Below are 9071 nucleotides of genomic sequence, written 5' to 3'. Positions count from 1 at the left end.
TGATAGCCCATCAGTCCATGATGTGGACACACATATGCCTCCTGCATGTGGCCCCCTCTCGAGGGATTGTGTGAGGTTCTACAATGACTGACGTGCACCTCTCACCGAGATGCAGCCAAGCCTCAGGCAGCATGTCCTGCTGCCCTTCCCCAATACACATGACTGGGTTGTCACTCCATTTCTACCAAACACTCCCTCTCACTCTGCCACATGCAATGTCCAAAGGGTCCAAAGTGTTTGGAGTTTTCACCTGAGCAGCTCGATCCGGTCATTGACCCACTTCCTGCACTGGATCCATGTCCTGGGGGTGACCCCAGGGCTACTGACCTCCCCCGCTATCTTCAGCCAGCCTTGCTTGGTCAGGCGGGCAGGATTCCTCCTCCCATCCCTGGGGAAGAGGACCTTCTACCTTTCCCTTGCAGCCTGGAGGAGAACCTGCAGGGAGGCATCGCTAAACCGTGGGGCCACCCGGTGTCTTCCTTCAGCCATGGCTGCTGCAGGCTCGCATTCAGCTCCTTAACTATCAGGCAGTCGAGGCAGCAGAACATGACCTGTGCTGCAGAGGCAGCAGAACAGGTCCTGGAGCAGCATACAGAGCAGGAAGAGCCTGTGCTCAGTGAACTGATCGCACCTTATTTGGTCCTGAGACCCACACAGAGCAGGACGGGCCGAGGCCTAATCTCTGGCCTGAGTTCAATTAGCTGATCTTATCCAAAAGATTTTGATCAAGTTCCACTCAAGAGGCTTCTCTGCAAGGTGAAATTGCCTGGTATCAGTGGTAATATATTGATCTGAATTGGTAACTAACTGGCAGGACGTAGGCAGAAAGTCGTTACAGATGGATCTGGATCTGTTTGGAAACTAGTCACCAGTGGTGTCCCACAGGGATCGGTGTTGGGACTGTCGCTCTTTACTATTTGATCAATGATCAGGATGCAGGTGTCAGGAACACGATCTGTAAATTTACAGATGATTCAAAGATCTGTGCGAGTGTTCAGACTGTAGACGATGCCCGACTGTTTCATGCTGATCTTAATGTGTTGGGAGATTGGGTTCATGAATGGTAAATGATGTTTAATTTGGGTAAGTGCAGTGTTATTCATGTGGACAGGGCGAATGCTCAACATTCATACACCCTTCAGGGAAAAACATGAAAGTAGGTGGAAAAAGAAAATCATTTTGAGCAGAGATCTGGATGTTCTAGTGCACAGATCTCTAAAGGTACAGCAGCAATGCAGTGAAGTGATAGTTGGAGCAATAAGGGTATTGGGCTGCATTCAGAGGACAATTGAGTACAAGATGAGGCATATTCTTTCATGGGATGTGAGCGCCGCTGGCAAGTCCAGAATTTGTTATCCATCCCTAATTGTCCTTGACAAGGTGGCGGTGAGCTGCCTACTTGAATTACTGCACTCCATGTGGTGTAGGTACACCCACAGTGCTGTTAGGAAGGGAGATCCAGGATTTTGACCCAACATCAGTGAATGAACAGCGATATATCTGCAGATCAGATGGTGTGTACTTGGAGAGGAACTTGCAGATGGTGGTGTTTCCATGCATCTGCTGCCCTTGTCCTTTAAGGTGGTGGAGGTCTTCGGTTTGGAAGTTGCCGTCAAAGGAGCCTTCGCGAGTTGCTGCAGTGCATCTGGTAGATGGTACACACTGCTGCCACTGTGCGTCAGTGGTAAAGGGAGTGAATGTTTAATGTGGTGAATGGGGTGACAATCCAGTGGGCTACTTTGTCCTGAATATTGTTGAGTTTCTAGAGTGTTGTTGGAGCTGTACTCATCCTGGCTTGTGCCTTGTAGGTGGTGGACAAGTTTTAGAGAGTCAAAAATCACAGAATCGTTTCTGCAAAGAATCATAAAACAAAGAACATAGAAAGTTTACAGCACAGGAAGGCCAAAAATGAGCCACCCAGCCGAATCCCATTTTCCAGCATTTGGTCCGTCACCCTGCAGGTTCAGGCACTTGAGGTGCATCTCCAGACTCCTTTTAAATGAGTTGAGGGTTTCTGCCTCAACTACCCTCACAGGCAGTGAGTTCCAGACCCTTCACACCCTCTGGGTGAAAAAAACATTTCCTCATCTCCTCTCTAATCTTTCGACAAATCACTTTAAATCTATGCCCCATCATCACTGACCTCTCCATTAAGGTAAATAGACCCTTCCCATCCCAGGCCCCTCACAATTTTGTACGTTTCAATCAAATCTCCCATCAGCCTCCTCTGTTCCAAGGAGAACAAACCCAGTCTATCCAGTCTTTCCTCATAGCTGCATTTTTCCATTCCTGGCAACATCCTCGTAAATCTCCTCTGTAACCTCTCTCGTGCAATTACATCATTTCTGTAATGAGGTGACCAGACTGCACACAGAACTCAAGTTGTGGCCTAACTAATGATTGATACAGTTCCAGCATAACCTCCCTTTTCTTATATTCTATACATTGGCTAATAAAGGAAAGGATTCCATAAGCCTTCTCAACCAACTTATCAACCTGTCCTGCTACTTTCAGGGATTTGTGGACATTCACTTCAAGGTCTCTCACTTCCTCGACACCTATCAGCATTCACCCATTAATTGTGTATTCCTTTGCCGTGTTTGACCTCACCAAATGCATCACCTCACACTTCTCCAAGTTGAATTTAATTTGCCACTTTTCTGCCCACCTGATCAGTCCATTTCTCCAGCTCTCCTAAATGAGCATTTCACCTAGTGCCTTGAGCTGAGTTACTCATTGCAGAATTCCCACTATCTGTTTTACCCTTGTAGCCACAGTATTTATATGAATGGTCCAGTTAAGCTTCTGTCAATGGTAACCCCCAGGATGTTGATGGTGGGGGGGGATTCAGCGATGGTAATGCTGTTGAACGTCAAATGGAAACGGTTACATTCTCTCTTGTTGGAGATGGTCATTGCCTGGTACTTATGTGGTGTGACTGTTACTTGCCACTTAGCAGCCCAAGCCTGAACGTTGTCCAGGTCTTGCTGCTTCTGGACACGGACTCCTTCAGTATCTGAGATGTCCCCCATTTGTCCTTTTATGAAACCTTGGTCAGGACTCACTTGGAATATTGTATCCAGTCTTGGTCTCCTCACATGATGGGTGATATTGAGGCCTTGGAAAGGGTACAGAGGAGAGACATTAAACTAATTCCCAGTATAAGACATCTTCGTTATCAAGTTAGACTAAAAGAGTTGGGACCCTGCACCTTAGAGAAACCTAGACTGAGGGGTGATCTGATTGAGGTTGACAAGATGATGAAGGGTCCAATTTAGCATGGGAGAGGCGTCACAATTGGATTTTGTAAAAGGCTAGATGGCACCCGGATCACATTAAATTTCATTTTAATTACTTGGCCAATGTGCCAGGATGGCCGAGTGGTTAAGGCGTTGGACTCAAGATCCAATAGACGAATGTCTGCGTGGGTTCGATCCCCACTCCTGGTATTTATGCTTAACAAATGCTACTTGTTGTTCCCCTTTTATTTGCTTTGCACCATCATCTCTTCTGTAATTTAATCACTCCTGCCTGACAACCGATTGCAGCTTTCTATTATTGGATCTTCCCCGGCACCGTTCCTTGGCTCTGCACGTGCTTATAAACTGATAAACCCGCAACTTAATCTTCTCTGTCCCCTCACAAGGACCTTCTCATTCTCCCTGAATTGTGGTTCCTCGCTGGATCCGCTGCCTCTCCGACCCCCCTCCAGGCAGCTGAAGGCCGCGAGCCTGGGTCTCACTTTATTCACTCCCCGGTAGTTGATTCCTTGCAGGTCTGCCACCGCTCCAGACACCCTCCAGGAAGTGCTTGCCATCATCTTCCAATCATCCCCAGGTAAGGGGATTGGAGAGTGGCAAATAACACCCTTATTCAAGAAAGGTTGTAAGGACAGTCCAAGCAACTCCATGCCAGTTAATTTAGCATCAATGCTGTGTAAGGTTTCAGAAATGGTAATCAGGGAAAATATCAATGGACATTTAGAGAGGTTTGAGTTAAATAAGGATAGCCAGCATGGATTTGTAAAAGGCAGATCATGCTTCACTAATCTAATTGAATTTTTTGATGAAGGAGCAGCGAAGTTTGATGAAGGAAATACAGTGGGTGCTGTTTCTATGGATTTTATGAAAGCATTTGATAAAGTATCACATAAAAGGCTGGTTAACAAGATTGAGGCTCGTGGAATAGGAGGGTCAGCTTCCAATTGGTTAGAAAAATTGACTAAAGGGCAGAAACAAGCAAGTTGTAGTAAATGGTTTCTTTTCAGACTGGGGGGTGGTAGACAGTGGTGTTCCCCGAGGGTCAGTGCTGGGATCACTGCTTTTCATGCTACGTATAAAATATGTGGATCTTGGAATACGGAGCAGAATCTCAAAATTTGCTGACAATACCAAACTTGGAGGTGAGGCAAACAGTGAGGATGACATGAATCGACTGCAATAGGACATAGAATGGCTAGCAGAATGAGCAGAGAAGTGACGGATGGAATTTAATACTGTTAAGTGTGAGGTGATGCATTTTGACAGAAGGAATAGGGAGAGGCAATGTATACTTAATGGCACAGTTCTGAAGAGTGTGCAGGAACAGAGGGACCTGGGGGTGCATGTGCATCGATCTTTGAAGGTGGCAGGGCATATTGAGAGAGTGGTTAGTAAAATATATGGCATCTTGGGCTTGAAACAAACATTTCTTTGGCATCCTTGTCTCGAGAGACAATGGGTAAGCGCCTGGAGGTGGTCAGAGGTGTGTGGAGCAGCGCCTGGAGTGGCTATAAAGGCCAATTCTAGAGTGACAGGCTCTTCCACAGGTGCTGCAGAAAAATTTGCTTGTCGGGGCTGTTACACAGTTGGCTCTCTCCTTGCGCCTCTGACTTTTTTCCTGCCAACTGCTAAGTCTCTTCGACTCGCCGCACTTTAGCCCCACCGTTATGGCTGCCCGCCAGCTCTGGCGAACGCTGGCACCTGACTCCCACGACTTGTGATCAGTGTCACAGGACTTCATGTCGCGTTTGCAGACGTCTTTAAAGCGGAGAAATGGACGGCCGGTGGGTCTGATACCAGTGGCGAGCTCACTGTACAATGTGTCTTTGGGGATCCTGCCATCTTCCATGCGGCTCACATGGCCAAGCTATCTCAAGCGCCATTGACTCAGTAGTGTGTACAAGCTGGGGATGTTGGCCGCCTCGAGGACTTCTGTGTTGGAGATGCGGTCCTGCCACCTGATGCCAATTATACTCTGGTGGCAGCGAAGATGGAATGAATTGAGACGTCGCTCTTGGCTGACATATGTTGTCCAGGCCTCGCTGCCATAGAGCGAGGTACTGAGGACACAGGCTTGATACACTTGGACTTTTGAGTTCCGTGTCAGTGCGCCATTTTCCCACACTCTCTTGGCCAGTCTGGACATAGCAGTAGAAGCCTTACCCATGCACTTGTTGATTTCTGCATCTAGAGAAAGGTTGCTGGTGATAGTTGAGCCTAGGTAGGTGAAATCTTGAACCACTTCCAGAGCGTGGTCGCCAATATTGATGGATGGAGCATTTCTGACGTCCTGCCCCATGATGTTCGTTTTCTTGAGGCTGATGGCGAGGCCAAATTCATTGCAGGCAGCCGCAAACCTGTCGATGAGACTCTGCAGGCACTCTTCAGTGTGAGATGTTAAAGCAGCATCGTCAGCAAAGAGGGGTTCCCTGATGAGGACTTTCCATACTTTGGACTTCGCTCTTAGACGGGCAAGGTTGAACAACCTGCCCCCTGATCTTGTGTGGAGGAAAATTTCTTCTTCAGAAGATTTGAACGCATGTGAAAGCAGCAGGGAGAAGAAAATCCCAAAAAGTGTGGGTGCGAGAACACAGCCCTGTTTCACGCCACTCAGGATAGGAAAGGGGTCTGATGAGGAGCCACCATGTTGAATTGTGCCTTTCATATTGTCATGGAATGAGGTGATGATACTTAGTAGCTTTGGTGGTCATCCAATCTTTTCCAGCAGTCTGAAGAGACCACGTCTGCTGACGAGGTCAAAGGCTTTGGTGACATCAATGAAAGCAATGTAGAGGGGCATCTGTTGTTCATGGCATTTCTATTGTATCTGACGAAGGGAGAACAGCATGTCGACGGTCGATCTCTCTGCACGAAAGCCACACTGTGCCTCAGGGTAGACGCGTTCGGCCAGCTTCTGGAGCCTGTTTAGAGCGACTCGAGCAAAGACTTTCCCCACTATGCTGAGCAGGGAGATTCCACGGTAGTTGAAGCAGTCACCGTGGTCACCTTTGTTTTTATAGAGGGTGATGATATTGGCATCGCGCATGTCCTGAGGTACTGCTCCCTCGTCCCAGCACAGGCATAGTAGTTCATGTAGTGCTGAGAGTATAGCAGGCTTGGCACTCTTGATTATTTCAGTGGTCATGCTGTCCTTCCCAGGGGCTTTTCCGCTGGTTAGAGAATCAATGGCATCACTGAGTTCCGATTTGGTTGGCTGTATGTCCAGCTCATCCATGACTGGTAGAGGCTGGGCTGCGTTGAGGGCAGTCTCAGTGACAACATTCTCCCTGGAGTACAGTTCTAGGTAGTGCTCAACCCAGCGGTCCATTTGTTTGCATTGGTCAGTGATTATGTCCCCTGATTTAGATTTGAGGAGGGCGATCTTCTTGATGGTTGGTCCAAGGGCTCTCTTAATGCCATCATACATTCCTCTGATGTTTCCGGTGTCTGAGGCCAGCTGAATGTGACTGCATAGGTGTTGCCAGTAGTCGTTTGTGCAGCGCCTGGCTGTTCTTTGTGCAGTTCTTCTGGCTGCTTTAAGTGCTGCGGATGTTAACTCACTGGGGGCTTTCTTGTCGTTCAACTGTGCAATGCGCTTAGTGGCTATGACAGGTTCGAGCTCTTCATTGTGAGCTTGAAACCAGTCTGCATTTCTCTTCGCACTTTTGCCGTAGGTGGTCAAAGCTGATTCATAGATGGTGTCTCTGATGTGGGCCCACTTGGTCTCAGCATCCCCTGTGGGAGTGTTTTGAAGGGCTGTTACAAGTGAATTTAGATTTTTTTGTAAGAGCTGTGGGTGAGAGGTTTTGCTTGTGTTGAAGCGCGGGCGACCCTTCTGCTTGGAATGATGCAACTTCTTTGGTCTGAGTCTAACCTTGCTGCACACCAGGGAGTGGTCGGTGTCGCAATCCGCACTGTGGAAGCTGCGTGTGATTTGAACACTGTTTAAGGCGGCTCGCCTCGTGACAATGAGATTTAGCTGGTGCCAACGACGCGATCTTGGGTGCCTCCATGAAACCTGGTGACAGGGTTTAGTGTGAAAGAACGAGTTGGTGATGCAGAGGTTATGACAGGTACACAACACAAGCAGTCTCTGCCCGTTCTCATTCATCCTTCCAATGCCATAGCGCCCAAGGCAGGAGGGCCATGAGTCATGGTCGGCCCCAACCCTGGCATTAAAGTCCCCCAGCAGGAATAGGCGTTCGGTGTTGGCGATCCTGCTAATGATGTTATGGAGTTCCTCGTAGAACTGATCTTTAGCTTCAGGTGGGGAGCAGAGTGTTGGAGCATAGATGCTGAGTAGTGTACTGGACCAGAGGTGATGAGCAGTCGGATGGACAGTATGCGTTCCGAGCCATTTGAGGGAGGCTCGATCATGCTGAGCAAGGAGTTTCTAATGGCGAAGCCCACTCCATGCTGTCTTGGTTCTTCAGGATCCCTACCCTGCCAGAAGAAGGTGTAGTCTTGCTCTGCTGGAGATCCACTTGCGGGGAGGCGTGTCTCCTGAAGTGCTGCAATGTCGACATTGAGTCTTCTGAGCTCGTTGCTGATGATGGCGGTCTTCCGAGAATCGTTGATTTGTGTAAGGTCTTCCGACAGGCCAGGACACATAGTTCTGACGTTCCAGCTTGCAAAGCGAAGGGCTGGTACCTTCTTTTCTTTTTTCGTGTTGTTTGGTGCAGTGTATCAGTCCACCTTTCGGCCAATGACCCTGAGCTCCAAGCACCCATTGAAGCAGGTAGACTGTGGCGGGACAGAACCTTATTGACCGAGGGCTGCCCGGTTTACGGCGGGCGGTAGCTGACCAGTGAGGTGCGATGACCTCTCCCACCGACAAAAGCAACCCGTGTCGCCCAGTTTCTATGCCAATTTATCTGGATTTATAACCCATAACTGCTGCCTTCCATGTTGTTTCAGTCGCTGTGAGGCAACTATGGAGTGACCTCTCCATGGTGCATGCCTCGGTGAATTTATGGAGGTTGAGAGTTGCCCAGTCGTCAAAACCCCCCTCTCGACCTTTCTGGTGGGGTCCAAAGGAGTGCAGAGCACGACGCTTGGCACCAGTTTGGCTGCAGGAAATGCCAGAAACATGCCAAAGTTGACACATGACCGCCTACGGAGTTCCGCTCCAGATTTTCTGTTAGGGTATACTCCCTGAGCCATGGTCTCTCCCGAGACACCCGCAAGGCAGTGAGGTTGTTAGGGCCCCCAAACAGGGGTAGGATGATGCCGGTGGGAGGAGCGGATGCGAGGGGGAGGGGTGGAGGGAGGGGGAGCGAGGGGGATCTGGGAAGGGGGCTGTAAAGTTGTGGTGGGGGTGCAGGGAAAGGGGGTGGAGGGAGGGGGGTGCGAGGGGAAGCTGGGAAGCGGGCTGTAAGGGGATGGGGGGGGTGCAGGGGAAGGGGGTGCCGGGGGAAGATGGTGCGAGGCGCGGGCTGGGACGGGGTTGTGAGGGGGTGCGCTGAGAGGGTGGAGCAGGGAAGGGGAAGGGGGGTGGAAAGGGGGGGAAGGGGAAGGTGGGTGGAAAGGGGGGGAAGGGAAAGGGGGGAAAGCAGGTGCAGGTAATAAGCCATTTCCTCCGCCTCTGGAAGACTCTGAGGCAAAAATGTTCGAGAAGTGGCCACCTTAACTGCCACATTTCCTACTGCAGCCAGTCACATCATTCAGAGACTAAATCCATGGTGAATTTAGTACAGCCCTGGTGCAAAAACCAGAAAGTTGTGTTTTATATTCCTTTAAGTGTTCTTGATGTGGTTTAAATAAAGGCATACCGCATTGCCGACAGTGCACTGCAGATGCTCTCCGAGCCAT

At 49.4% G+C, this 9071-nt stretch overlaps 1 non-coding gene across 1 annotated transcript; it reads left to right on the top strand.

Annotated features, from left to right (window-relative positions):
* The first annotated feature begins 3366 nt into the window (after positions 1–3366).
* On the top strand, positions 3367–3449 carry trnal-caa (transfer RNA leucine (anticodon CAA)). The gene has a single exon. It is a non-coding gene; the product is annotated as a tRNA-Leu (tRNA).
* Positions 3450–9071: the final 5622 nt, after the last annotated feature.

The sequence above is a fragment of the Heterodontus francisci genome, chromosome 50, assembly GCF_036365525.1.
Source record: "Heterodontus francisci isolate sHetFra1 chromosome 50, sHetFra1.hap1, whole genome shotgun sequence".
Taxonomy (NCBI): domain Eukaryota; kingdom Metazoa; phylum Chordata; class Chondrichthyes; order Heterodontiformes; family Heterodontidae; genus Heterodontus; species Heterodontus francisci.
Note: the sequence above shows the minus strand (reverse complement) of the source record. Positions and strands in the feature narration are given on the sequence as shown.